The sequence below is a fragment of the Vanellus vanellus genome (assembly GCF_965231255.1).
Source record: "Vanellus vanellus genome assembly, chromosome: 6".
Classification (NCBI taxonomy): domain Eukaryota; kingdom Metazoa; phylum Chordata; class Aves; order Charadriiformes; family Charadriidae; genus Vanellus; species Vanellus vanellus.
Window position 1 is genome coordinate 3,905,927 of NC_138911.1, and position 13,673 is coordinate 3,919,599.

The 13,673-nt window shown below is 41.6% G+C and overlaps 1 long non-coding RNA gene across 1 annotated transcript; it reads right to left on the bottom strand.

Moving 5' to 3' along the window:
• Nucleotides 1-5,894: 5,894 nt before the first annotated feature.
• LOC309673142 lies at nucleotides 5,895-11,360 on the bottom strand. Its single transcript, XR_014269293.1, has 3 exons — nucleotides 11,302-11,360; nucleotides 8,781-8,876; nucleotides 5,895-5,929 (listed from the first exon to the last, which is right to left on the bottom strand). It is a non-coding gene; the product is annotated as an uncharacterized lncRNA (long non-coding RNA).
• Nucleotides 11,361-13,673: the final 2,313 nt, after the last annotated feature.

Sequence of the window (13,673 nt, forward strand, 5' to 3'; positions counted from 1 at the left end):
AAGTGGTCTTCCTCGGTCTCTTTGCATTGTTTTATAAGCCATTTGTTTTTAAGTAAGACTCTTTTTCCCACAAAAAGAAAGAGCAAGACTTTGTCTGAATACAAATCCCATGCCCAACAGTGTGCTGACATTTGTGCACAGAGATGTGCTTTCCAGTTTATTCTATTGTGCTTTGCGCTTTTTTTTTTTTTTTAAATAGTTCAGTGGAAAGTTTGGATGATTCCAGGCAAGTATCCTTTAACACCACCACCACAGAAATAGCCTGAAAAACCGGAAATACATCTCAGGGTTGCCAGAGAAATTATAGATTGTTGGTTTCTTTTGCCTTTTTTTAATGTAAGTGATCTCAAAAAATATATAGAAGATTTATGGCTGATAAGCAGAGATTAAACTCAGGCATGGCACCAGCAGCTGTACTTTTCTCCATTTGGGTATATTAATGCAAGCGCAGGATTTCTGCTGTCTAAGTTACCTCTCTTTTTAGAGCCCACCATTGCAGCAAGCAAGTGGCTCCTGTTGCAGCAGGTACTGGTGTCCACCAAGGACCATGGCCCCATTTGTAGCAGTACGATTCCAGCTATGAGTCCTTGCTGATGTCCAGGAGAGGCTGGGCACCCAGGAGGATTTAGGAATCTGAATACTTCCGTTGATCTAGACTTAAATTCCCACAGGCAAAGTAATTGCCAAGATGTTACCTGACCGCACTGGGTTTGACCCAAAACATCCCCAAATAACAGGCTGGAGCATTAATCCATGGCGCCATCTAGCTCCCACAAAAGGAATATTTTTAATAGCTCTTTTCCCACATCATTATGACTCAAACCTTATCTAGTATTTCACACAGAAACACAGAAGACAATAACAACGAGGAAAAATGAATGTTAGTGTTCTTAATTCTTGCTCTCCTGTGGGCCAAGAGAACTGGAGTGTGGCAAATCACCTCACAGTCTCTCCTATACCTCTTGGTGGATCTTCTTTTCTTTCTCCAGGAATGGCAAGCAGCTTGACACAAACATGGGCAGAAATTTTAGGCACATAAGCTCACCCCACCCTTTCTTCCGCAAGTACCTCTCACCCTCTGTCACCGCAGCCTGCGTCGGAGCTCTAGGCCACCTGGGCCACCATTCTGGAGGGCAATGGCCGGTGCCAGCTGTTTCAGAGGAATGTGCAAGAAAGCTGACACTATGAAAGCAAAGACAGAAATCATTGCAAAAGAGCTTTGGTTTCCACTAATTACATATAACATGGGGAGCATATATAATCTAATTTGTTTCTAGTGATATGCACCATGGTTGTGCCAAGCATTTTCCATCTAAAATATTACAATGATTGGCAGATTTCAGATATACGAGAATTCACTCATTTCATATAAGGAAACAAAATCTGAAGGCTGCCTATTGCTTCTCTCTGAATATCCTTCACTCACCAGGCTCTCAGCCTTTGAGCCTATCTGCTAAATGGGAAGACCTCCGCGGCTTTCAGTAAAAATTGTAAGACATGGATATCTGCTTGTAGCCCCAAAGCAGAGAGAACACAGGCTGAAATCACACAAGCCAGGAAATGCTTGAAAGCAGTGAGACAACAACTGTATAATCACAGGTAATATGCAAGCGAAAGATCAGATTTAGAACCCCGACTCAAGCCTGCAGGACATTTGCCAACCTGCAAGTTAGGCTCCAGTGATGTATGGAATATATTTGCTCTGAGTCTATGCTCTGCTGCATGCCAGAAGCTTTTAAACCATCTTTACAAATATGTTCCCATCCTTTGCCAAGGGAATATACAGTCTTTTTCCCTCACGTTGGTATCTACAGTTGCTCTTACTAACTTCATGATTTCGGAGGCTGTAATTACTTTTGAATATTCTCAAATATTGTTGTGACATACACCAAACTTAAATGTTTTCTTATTCTAACAAAACAAGTATTATTTGCATATTTACTTTGCACATATGCTTTACAAAAAGCCCAACAAAGTTGCTTGAAAGTGCTTCAGTGATCAGTGGTACATTAGCTCTGCAGACTGGCAGGCGTTTCTGCTCTACTGCATTTCTCTGCAATTAGCTGTTTCTCTTCTCTGCCTCCACTCCACGTCCAGTGTGATCCCTTCTCCTCCCACATAGCTGCCGCACTTTGTCCATGTCTTCAACGACAGTGATTTCCACGAGCCTGGCCTGTTCTCTCTGCTGTAACCCTTTTAATGTTATACATAATTCCTTTACATTTTCCTAGGGCTTGCCAGACATCTCTTTTTCTGCAACTGCTCTCCTGCAGACGCAGACTTTCCTAGCTGCAGTTATTCCTCCAAGTTTCAGTTCTGTACCCAAAACGCAAATATTCACGCACTCTAGCCAGACCTCCTGGATCCACGCTGCTCCAGGCTATGCCTAGACCACAAGGCAAGTGCGTGCTGTGGTGCAGCTCCTGCTCTCCAAGGGAAAAGGCAGCATAGGCCCCAATAACCTGACAACATAGCCAGGGCATGCAACCAGCTTGAATCTGTGAGTCCCTCTATAACGACAGCAACCTTAATGTTCTTTTGGTCTTCTTCCATATCCTGGCCTTATTATTCTTCATCTTTTATATTACAAACGACCGGGCAGGGTGACGTGCAGGTCCTCCTCTCTGGCTTTAAGTAACAACATTTGATAACACAGCTCAAGTCTGAAGGAGATGAAGCAAGAACAGGTGTTGCTCAATTGCAGGAAGTCGATCCCATGAAAAATCCCACCCCCAAGAAGAATGGATGGGAAGGTCCCTGCAACTACTTCGGTTTATCATATTCAGTGCAGTCAAATATTGCCCTGGTGTTTGTTAGCACTTAGGCTGGAGTGCTTGTCAAATATGAATAAAGAGGATTCCTACTTTTCCAAGGGTCGCAGCTGTACACAAAGAAAAAAGTAAAATTTCAAACAATTACTTTCACTAAGGAATGCAGGAAATGTTGTGATATATTTTCACTGCAACCACTTGAAAGCGGAATTGCTGTGGAAATAAAACAACTCCAAATACATTGAATTTGCTAACTCAGTTGATCCAGAAGAAAAATTACAAGTCAGCAATTTCCAGCAACACCAGTACCAAGTGTATCTGCAATACTGATGTCATGTGCATTGCGACATCATATTTCCCTGAATACGGCACTTTGATGAGCCACAGCTTTTAGATGAAGTTTAGGATTTGCTGCAAATTACATAGCATAGTTTTCATTTATAGCTTAGACTATTAGATGTTGGGCCCGCCCAGCTTCTTAAGGAACAGGACATTTAAAGGGAGCAACTTCCTCCAGCTTCCTTCTGACCCTAATCCGAGGCACATATCAAATTTTAAATGAGCGCAGATCTAGCCAGTTCTCCTAATGTATCCAGAATTATCAGCAATACAGCATTTTCTATTCAAAAGAGCTCATGCAAATCATTTTCTATCGCCATATACAAATGATTGGATCACTTTTTGCTACTTGACAGTTTTTTAAACAATTTCCTAATTTATGAGCACCTTATAAGCAAAATATTAAGATAAAAGCACGTACATCTTCACTTTAAATTTTCCATTTACTGTTCTACTTTAAAAGTGTCCGTAAGAAATTGTTAGCAGCTGTTAAATGCCTCTTAACAAATAGAGGTTATATTCTAAAAGGGAAAACCACTTAGAAGTTAAGCAACTAATTGGAGTCTGTACTCTACACCTACCTTAGGTGAGAGAACAGGGAGTGACACACAGGTGGAATAGGTTATGAATCAAACTGGAGATGGAGTAGGGATTCTTTGCCCCAGCTGCAATTGCTTCAGGAAAACACAGGAAACAGCTAAGTTTGTCACTTTCAAGTGATGGAAGTTGAGAGCAGAGAGTGAATTCAGTTATCTTAGTTAATGTAAAAAGTATCAAGCACAGGGAACTGTCTCCTAAGGAGCACTGGAAAACCAAGGCAGCAGATAAACGCAAATTACCTTCTAAGAGACAAGAGAGAAACTTGAACAGTAAGTAGACATATAGAAACTGAATATAAACAGAAAATATAAAAAAGCAAAAATTTCTCCTGTTATCTGGTTTACATGCCTCTCTCTTTCTTCCTTAGCTGTTTCTACTCATTTTATCTATTTCACACAAAGATTGTATGATAGGTGAACTTGTCTGGTCTATGGAAGGACAATAGAAGTATAAGGTATGAGAGAATTGAGGAATAATAGCACCTGCTTTAGTATTATAGCACATTTCTGCATCCCTGCAACCACTGTTTGGAAGTTCAATGATTAGGAAGCATGACATTATATAATCAATTTATGCCAAATATTAATATAATCTATTTTTAAGGAAGATAATCTTATTTAAAATGCAAGTTGCAGGGCTCATTTTCACTTTTGCACATTATATTTGGCAACTATGAAATAGAAAATATCCAGAAATGAAATACAGAAACCCCCTTGGATGTTTTTTTCACCTTTGTTTTGTCCTCCTGAAGTTCTTGCAGCTTCTGCAGATGAAAATCGTGGAAGAGGACTTTATTCACTACTACCAAAATCTGATTAATTTGGCCACTCTTGAAAAGTCTGGCCATACTTTCTACTTTCTCAGCCAAATATTTCCCTATAATGTCAGAAAATCTTGACACTGTTCTGCTACAAGAATAAGGCAAGAAGTAGCAATGTACTTTGAAAAAGCAGAGAGCACACAGAATACTACCAGGATTAAAAGAAGGCTATAAAATATTTGTGTCCACTTCTTAGAAAAGCTCTGCTTATGCCAGAATAGTGACCGTAGCCTTTGCTTTCCAGGAAAATTGCCATGACCACGTAACCAGCAGAACGCAATAGCTTGGTTATTCTCAGAGAAAGTGAGCTTTAATAATAGTGCTTACTCTCCCTGAAGAATATTTCTGGATACTAGACACTAATATTTTGCTTTTCTACTGACAGTCCAGAACCGTGCCAGGAGAGACGTGATTCTAATCAGCAAAACTGCACACTGAGTTGTTGCAATATATCACTCATGAGCAGCTGACAGACAAAGTATTATGTGTGGAGGGTATGCGGCCACGCAGTGGGACTCGGGACAGTTGTGGTCTCTACAAAGGGAAAGGAACGTTCATCAGAAAAATAAGATGAAAATCGGCAGCAGAATTATTCGTGGCTGAGGAGTTCTCCAGCTCCAGCTATGATTTACACACTGTTCTTTACATGGCTTGGCTAGTCACTCCTCTTCACTTTTCCTGAAGAATACACCACCGAGCAAGAAGTTTTATGTAATAATAATGGCTATTAGTTCTGATATAGTTATTTTATTTCATAAGCTCAGGGACAACTGTGTTCAAATTTGTTTCTCTTAAAATCCTGAAAGCTTGAAACATACTTCTAATGCTTTGCATGACTGTGACCTTGTCTTCAAGCCCTGAAATACAAGGTAATTTAAGCTAGAAGTGGCTCCAAGAGAAAAATAAAGACTGAAACAAGAATACATTAATTCAAGTGACATTTAGGTCAGTACAATCTTTGGTTCACGCAGAGGAAACCAATCCAAGTCCAAGAAAGCAATAAACTTAAGTGGCAAAAGGCAGCTCCAGGCTAGCACTGTGAAAGGAAAGAGAGAAATCATTGCACTAGAATCTTTGTTTCTTATAATTTCAAGTAACATATGGAGAATGGAGAAGCTTGTAAAATTATTATTATTTCTCACACAATAGGTACCTTAATCTGGTGTTGTAGCGTGGACCCTTAGCACGGTTTTTTATCCTTGTTTATGTCCTTAAGTAGCCCAAGTGGAGTTATCTTCCGATACTGAGGGGTTACATTTAATTTACATAGATCACAGCCTCAGGTCTGAAGCTCATTTTCATAGGCAAAAATCAGAAACCTGTTAACTTGCATTTTGTTTTGTTTCTCCGCAGGTTAATTTGCTTAGCTGGAGGCAGCTCGCCCATCCTGATATGGTACCTGCATGAACAGAAAGAAAGTAATGAAAGAATTCCTGTGGTTTGGGTCAGTAAATAAAACCGAAAGTCTTTCTGGTGATTGTGGTTTCTGCACTTAACAACGTGCTGTCCATCCTCACTATTGCAGCTCTTAGTTAAGTCTTATATAAACTAAACCCTATTTCTCAAAGGTATACATAAATACTTTCACTTAGTTAAATGACTGTGAGGACGGTAGAACTGACAGAACATTTTGGCATGTAACTGATACATGTGGTAATATGGCTATAGCAGGTCTAGCCAGGTACTGTAACTAGATCGTAGATTTCGAGCTGCCACATGCAATGATTTCTGGCCGTGCGTTTGTATACTACAAACGCCTGTAACTGCTTCCACTCTTACGTGGGTGGAAGCATCCAGAAACTCTTTTGAGCATGGATTGTCCCTGAGAGATCTCCTGCTTAGAGAGTAGCAGGAGACTATGGGCATGAGTGTGAAACAGCATTATAAATATTTGCATGTTGGATTCCTGGAACTGAACCTGTGTCACTGTGCACTTGTATCCTTCTTACAGGTTGTTTCTTAAGAATGACCAGCCAATTTGACTTTCACTCCAGCTAATTATTCCTGGATGCTTTAGATTTTATTCAAAATGGTAGCTAAACATACTAAAATGTACTTCTGTTTTTTTCTTGCAGTATTAGCCAATAGTCAGACAAACAAGACAATGCATACCTAATCATAAAGGGTACATGAAATTCAGGCTTTGAAAAAATGCTCTTACTATAACAAAGAAAATTGCCTTCTCAGTTTTCTTTGTGAGAATTATAATACAAGGACGACAAGACGACCATATTGAATAAAATGTCTCTGCAAGCTAATTTTGCAAAAATAGGCATGAACTATTTGAAGAAAGTGAGAACAAGAAAACAAAAGGATTCTCAGGAAAATTTTAAGTGCAACAGCTGAGGTTATATAGATGCAATGGTATTTCTTTGAGGATGGATATTTGTGCCTGTATGCTCCTTTGTGCAACTAGACTGAAGTGAAAAACTCAGATATTTGAAGGCATTCTGTGTCTAGAGATACCATTGGAAAGAGAAACATTAATAATGGAATTTTTATGGACTTTTAGAATCCAGGAAAGCATCAGCAAGCTGTCAAACATTACAAAACATCACTGTTTCAGTGTCTCACCACCCTCACAGTAAAGAATTTCTTCCTAATATCTAATCTAAATCTCCCCTCTTTCAGTTTAAAACCATTACCCCTCATCCTATCACTCCACTCCCTGATCAAGAGTACCTCCCCAGCTTTCCTGTAGCCCCTTTAGGGACTGGAAGGGGCTATAAGATCTCCCCGGAGCCTTCTCTTCTCCAGGCTGAACCACAACAACTGTCTCAGCCTGTCCTCATGGGAGAGGTGGCTCCAGCCTTCTGATCATCTTCGTGGCCTCCTCTGGACTTGCTCCAACAGGTCCATGACCTTCCTGTGTAGGGGGTGCCAGAGCTGGATGCAGTACTCCAGGTGGGGTCTCACCAGAGTGGAGTAGCGGGACAGAATCCTGTCTCTCAACCTGCTGGCCACACTGCTTTTGATGCAGCCCAGGATACAGTTGGCTTTCAGGTCTGTAAGCATACATTGCTGGCTCATGTTCAGCTTCTCATCAACCAACATCTCCAAGTCCTTCTCCTCAGGGCTGCTCTCAATCCATTCTCCACCCGGCCTGCATTTGTGCTTGGGATTGCCCTGACCCATGTGCAGGACCTTGCACTTGGCCCTGTTGAACTTCATGAGGTTCGCATGGGCCCACCTCTCAAGCCTGTCCAGGTCCCTCTGGATGGCATCCCTTCCCTCCACCATGTCGACCACTCCACACAGCTTGGTGTCATTCGCAAACTTGCTGAGAGTGCACTCAATCCCACTAGCCATGTCGCCAACACAGATGTTAAAGACCCCTGGTCCAAATACTGACCCCGGAGGAACACCACTCGTCACTGGTCTCCACTTGAATATTGAGCCATTGACTACAACTCTGAGTGCAAACATCCAGCAAATTCCTTATTCACTAAGTGGTCCATCCATCAAACCCATGTCTCTCCAGTTTAGAGACAAGGATGTCATGCGGGATGGTGTCAAAGGCTTTGCACAAGTTCCAGGTAGATGGTGTCTGTTGCTCTTCCCTTATCTACCAATGCTGTAAACCTGGCATTGAAGGCCACCAAATTTGTCAGACATGATTTGCCTTTAGTGAAGCCGTGTTGGCTGTCACCAGTCACCTCCTTATTTTCCATGTGCCTTAGCATAGTTTCCAGGAGGATTTGCTCCGTGATCTTGCTGGGCACAGGTCGAGACTGACTGGCCTGTAGTTCCCTGGGTCTTCCTTTTCTTCCTTTTTAAAAATGGGGGTTATCTTTCCCCTTTTTCCAGTCAGTGGGAACTTCACTGGATTGCCACAGCTTCCCAAATATGATGGATAGTGGCTTAACAACTTCATCTGCCAGTTCCCTCAGAACTCGCGGATGCATCTCACCAGATCCCACGGATTTGTGCATCTTTGGGTTCCTCAAATGGTCTCAAACCTGATCTTCTCCTACAGTGGGCGGTCCCTCATTCTCCCAGTCCCTGCCTTTGCCTTCTGTGACCTGGGTGGTGTGGTTAGAGCCCTCGCTGGTGAATACTGGGGCAAAAAAAGTCATTGGGTACCTCAGCCTTCTCCATATCCTGGGTAACCAGGTCTGCCCTTTCCTTCCAGAGAGGCCCCCCCATTTTCCCTAGTCTTCCTTTTGTCACTGACATACGTGTAGAAGCTTTCTAGAGCTAATTTTCTACAGATGTTGATCTAATTTTGAAAGTGTTTACAGAATTCCTACTTGTTGATCTTTAGGTAACGCAACCAATGTACAGAGAAGAAATCCGGATTCCACTGAGGCGAGGCTTGTATTTCACTATTGTAGTCTCCAAGTATCCTGCCAATGAATTAATAGTTAATACGCTACAGATTATAATTCAATGAAAACTTTGTAAAGACAAACATTTTATTCTTTGTAAAAGAAGTGATGAAAAATGAAACTACCTTTCTTAGCACAGAAAAGAAAAAAATCACCTACATCAAAAACATTGAATGCAAATCAAACAAAGAATGCACTATGCTGAGGGACATGAATCCATGTACATTCTGAAAAAAACCCTTAGATAATAGACAATTCTGACAATTGAGCCTTTGTTTCCAAAGCAAGAAAAATCAACTTGGATTTACGTTTCTGAATGAGTTTGATCTGAGGGCAGGGGCAATGACAGTCATTTAGAATACGAGACCTTTAATATTAGACAGGTTTTAGTCATAGGTAAGCTTTGTAATGAAGAGTACAGCATCAATAATACAATTAAAGTGCAAAATAATTAATCTGCGAAATAATATATATATATACACACTATGTATATGCTTAACTCGAAGGTTATGTGTAGCATTGCTTAAATACTTTGCCAGGTTAGATCCTACTTCAAATGTAAATAAGTTCAATGTTACTAACACTTCTCAGGAGGAAGTCTAGAGAAGAGGGAAGACAGAAAGTCTTTTTCAAAGACAGTATTTCATAATTCATCTTCTTGGTAAAGCCTTCGTGATAGTATTGAAGGCTCTTACTCCCATGCAGTGGTTCCCAGGTGCTGCCATGTGTCTTAGCCCCAGCTGGGCAAAGTGTTATGCCTGCACTGCCACACATTTTGCAAAGGTGAACTCTTAAGTGTCACTCCTACCTCTTTGCTTCAAATAGAGCACAAACACCATAAGGAGCGGTTGCTTGTTTCAAATCTGGAAACCTGGAAGTGGTTAAAATGTACACAGCAGAACTGGAGGCAAGATAGTGCAAAATCTGAGGCCCAAATTCAGGAAAGCATTTAAACTAATAGTGGCTTTAAGCATGTTAAGATTAAGCACATTTGAGAAGTGCGTTCATGAATAGCAACACAATATGGCAAGCACTCATCTGAGACTGAAATCTGTTAAGTGTTGGCAGTAGCCCTGAATATTTACTTCTTGCTGATTTACTATACAACCCTTTTTCAGCTGCTGTTGTCAGAAAGAGCTCAAAAAATTGGGAAAAAAAAAAAAAAAAAAGAAGATTCTTCCCACAGTAGTTATGCAGAAAGTCCTGTAACATCTGATTCACCTTCTGGTTTTTACTGTCCATGACCCAAGCAACATGTAACTTCACTGACTTCAATGTGACCTTAAAAACCTGACTTATGAATTAAGGCTTACATTAGGGATCAGCAAACCTCAGAAGTTTCAGAATTCAGATCAGATTTGGGTAGGAATTCAAACTATGTGACAATGAATCATGTCAAACCTCTAATTTATAAACCTGGAATTTCACTCCGTTAGCACTTCACAAGACCTGAAGCTGTATGTCTCCAGCTCCTATGAGTCTAAGGTGGTGGGTACAAAATCAAAGAGCAGATTTCCATCTATTCTAGTGGGAGACTTTATTGTTAACAAACAAGGGTCTGCACCATACATGGCTTCTGGGCTCTGCTCTTTCAATTCCTTGAGTAATAAGCAGCTGCGAGCAGAAATCTGTTGCACACTAACACGCATCCAGCTGTGTGCAGCACACAGAAATTAGCCAGACACCTCCACGCTGGGTGGAAATTTGCATCTGCTCATGTGAGAGACCATGGGGACCTTATGAGCCTGTTTATCACATTCAACCATCTGCCCTCCAGAGGACTCCAACCCTCAGCAGAGCAAGGCAGCAGCCCTAGCCCTGCCCTGCCCAAGAAGTGACCACACCTACGCTAACGCAGTCTGGCTTCGTTAAGAGTTTCAACCCAGGAGGCCTGGAGTGGAAGAGTGGAGAGTCAGCTCTGTCACTGAGAGATGGTCTCCTTGTGACAAAGGAGACACTGGGCAGGCTAGGAAATCCTGCAGGGTAGGGCTGCTGAACCGGGCTGGAGAGGTGGGTTCCATAGGGCTGGTCACTTTGAGGAATTTTATCTTTGCAGAAAAAAAAAAACAAGCAAAACCAAAACCAAACACACAGCTATAAGTTGCAGTCTGCATTTAAAAGTTTGGCCAGCAGAGCAGATCCGGTGAGGGGCTGTGATTTTGGCAGGTAGAACTGCAACAATAAAATCCTCATGTACCTCGTGCACTGAAACCCTGTTGCAGTTATATAGCGTTATCTCGTCCAAGCGCACTTCCTTGAGGCATAATTTTGTTTCCCAGACTTGCTGGTTTATAGCAACGCTGGCAAATTTCAGAGTCAACCTATTCTGAGGCAAAACACTTTCTGCTTCGAAAAAAATTATATAAAAATATTTTTGGGGTGGTGTTACACAGACCTATAAATATTCATCTTTCCTGGGACTGAAGAAAGGAAAATTACCTACTTGTTTTTCAGCTAAATTTCTCCTCTTCTTTCAGTCCCAGCCTTCTGGAAGTTCTGCAGCTCACCGAAAGAAGCTGCGGAGGCGACAGGGTAACAACATTTGTTTACTGTGGATCTCCCTTTGAAGAGTGATTACAACAACATCATTCTGCATATCCGGAGGGTGGATTTCTTATCTCCCTGAAGGAGAAGGAGAACAATCACATATTTGATAAGTTCAAACAAAAGCGCACACAATTATAGGAAGTGAAATGTTTGCTAAAAGAGGGCAGTTTATACAAAACCCATTTTTATAACCTCATATATATATTTATTTCACGACAGCTTTCAAGAGCAATGTTCGGTAACTCTGCAGTATCTCTGTTTTGTGGTGGCACATGAAATATTTTCCATTTGAAAATTGACACCGAAGGGGAAACGCGCTGCAGAAAACAGCCATTGCAATGACTTTGCTCGGCGGCTGCTTTCACCCCCACCCATCTCACACTCCAAGGCAATGAGGTGTAGATAAATCCGTCCAGGCTGTCTTTCCCCCGTAGGAACAGCAGTGAGAAGAGCGTGGGCAGGAGACACACTTGCTTCCACCTTAGCTCTGGCAGAGACCTGCTGTTCCAGGCCCCCTGCTCTGCCCTCTGCTGCCACCCTAAAGCAGAATAAAGCTAAGAATAAAAGTTACAGGCAGTCTGTTGTGTTATGGAGGCTGCACTCTCCTGCCACGAAGGGCTGGGGTTGCGTGGCTGCATAGAAGAGGCCCTGCCGACACGTACACAGGGCATCATATTCTAGATGTTGAGTCCTTTACCAAAAGTCATCCACCTCTAAAAAGACATTCACGGGGGTAGATCGGTTTGACACATCAGTGACACTCACAGAATCGGTCCCAATGAGCCGCATCACACCACATAAAAACATACGGCAGCAAAATGCTAGGTGTGCATGGGGCCAATGTTTGCGGGAGAGAGGAATTTCTTCCTGGTGCAAGAAATGAGAAGGGAGATTTTGATTCTGTTCTTACCAGTTTTCTAAAAACCCCCCTAATGACTCTGTGTTTTAGAAAGACTTTTTGTCTGTGCCTGTTTCCTTTCAGCAAGAATGTATTAGCTTGTAGTAAGGATTAAGCCAATCTGTAGTCTAACAGAGAACGTTTGCCATTTTATTGCATTGGAGGTCTTTTTAGGCACTTTTGGGACATCTTACTAAAAATATGTTTTTGGGTTTTTTTTTCTCCTACAGATACCTGATAAAACATTACTAATCTGATCAAATCCTATCAGAATGTTCTCCAGGAGACCATCATCTGTAGAATTAGACCAATGCCTCTCACACATCATAGTGGCACTCAGGGGTATACTTTATTATAATCTGTAAAGCTTTTGGATAGCCTTAGAAATAAGGCAACACAGCAGTGAAAACTAACATCAGTCATTCATATACATGCATATGTTGTCTATCAGGAAAACGGGAAGCGAGCAGTTGAAGTGGGTGTAGAGTGCTATTAGGGAAGAACGAGGGCTGGTATTTTCCTTGAAAGCCAGACGCAAGGTGCAGGACAAACGCAAAGCAGACTGCGAGCAGATGCTTCACTAGTTTGCATCAGCACCCAAACTGTCAAACATCAAAAAAAGAAAAAAAGATCAAAATGGAAATCTCAGGCCACAATGTTTTCAGCTGAGATTGTTGTTACTTGCCATCTCTGATCAGGTCAGAGAAGAAAAACATCTCCACAAAAACATTTGAAAATGCTAAACTACATTTGGTTTGGACATAAGGTAAAAACAAGCAAGCAAGCATATGCAAAAATAGCTTCTTTTCTTACTACTCAGTTTTCCCCCTACTCTTCTACTGGCTTTTCCATCACGAACTATTGTCACTTTTGTTTTGTTCTTCTCACATCAGACGCAGTCCTGAGAGAGGCTGCAAACTGCCCTCTTGCTGGATTAGGTGGGAGGCTGATGTGCAGGGACCTACATGAGTCAGCTGCAAATAACTAGTTTAGGTTATGCCCTCTTATTTTTTAAGGGTGATTAATCTGGACCAAAACTGAAGCACTTTGGTGAAGCTGACTAATGAAGTTTATGCTGCCGTTCTCCATGTTGTTCCTGCCCTGTACAGGGGACAGGCTCACAATTCACTCATCGGTCCCCAAAGACAGTATTCAGGTGTCATAACAAGAGGATCAATGTAAGAGGTACAAGACTACAAATTTGACATGAGTGAACTCAACAGATATTTGTGTAACTACGGTAGCTTAAAAGTAAATGAATGAAGGGGGATGTCTGTATATTCTTCTATAGATAAAACTAAGGTTACAATGGTTATCAAGTTCACTGTTCACACACAGAAGAAAGCTGTAATACTTTATTATCCGCACCA